The sequence below is a fragment of the Arachis duranensis genome, chromosome 2, assembly GCF_000817695.3.
Source record: "Arachis duranensis cultivar V14167 chromosome 2, aradu.V14167.gnm2.J7QH, whole genome shotgun sequence".
In the NCBI taxonomy this organism is placed as follows: domain Eukaryota; kingdom Viridiplantae; phylum Streptophyta; class Magnoliopsida; order Fabales; family Fabaceae; genus Arachis; species Arachis duranensis.
The window spans coordinates 45944666-45945799 of record NC_029773.3 but is presented as its reverse complement, the minus strand read 5'-3'; positions in this window follow the sequence as shown (position 1 = coordinate 45945799).

The window sequence follows — 1134 nt, the reverse complement described above, 5'->3', positions numbered from 1 at the left end:
ATTTCGAAAAAGCACAAAAAAAATTTAGAAAATCATAAAATCCAAAAATTTGTTGTTTGAGTCTAGAGTCTCATTTTAAGTTTGGTGTCAATTGCATGTTTTTGTTCTTCTTGCATTCATGCATGTGTCTTCATTAATCTTCAAGTTGTTCTTGATAAATTCTTACTCTGATCTTTGAATTCTCTTGACTTGAGTGTTATTGTGTCTCATATGCATTCTCATTAGTGTCAGTAGTATACAAACTGCTAAGTTTGGTGTCTTGCATGCATTGTTATTTGATTTTAGTTGCATTTTGAATTGTCCTTATCATTAAAAATCCAAAAATATTTTTAATTTGTGTCTTTTCAAGTCAATAATACAGAGAATTGAAGATTCAGAACATACAGCAGAGAAACTACACAGAAAAGGCTGGGCGTTCAAAACGCCTAGTGAAGAAACTACACAGAAAAGGCTGGGCGTTCAAAACGCCTAGTGAAGAAGGGCAGACTGGCGTTTAAATGCCAGCCAGGGTGCCTGGCTGGGCGTTTAACGCCCAAAAAGGTAGTGCTTTGGGCGTTAAACGCCAGAATGTGCACCATTCTGGGCGTTTAACGCCAGGATGGCACAAGGGGGAAGATTTTGTTTTCAAATCAAATTTTTTTTCAGGTTTTCAAAATCTTTTCAAAATCAAATCTTTTTAAAATCAATTTTTCAATCAAATCTTTTTCAAAATCAATTTCTTTCCATTTTCAAAGATACTTGCTATCAATTAATGATTTGATTCAACATTTCAAGTATGTTGCCTTTTCTGTTGAGAAAGGTTTAATGTTTGAATCATATCTTTTCTTGATAGCCAAGTCATTAATTTTTAAAATCAAATCTTTTTAAAAATGTTTTTCAAATCATATCTTCTCAATCACATCTTTTTTTTAAACCAATCATATCTTCTTAATCACATCTTTTTCAAAATAGTTTTCAATCAAATCTTTTTGATTTCTAATTTCAAAATCTTTTTCAAAAATCACTTTACTTCTTTCTCAATCATGGTTTTCGAAAATCAATTAAAGTTTTTCAAAATGTTTTCAAAATCTTTTACCTAATTTTCGAAAATTACTTCCCCTCTTCTCACATCCTTCTATTTATGGACTAACACTA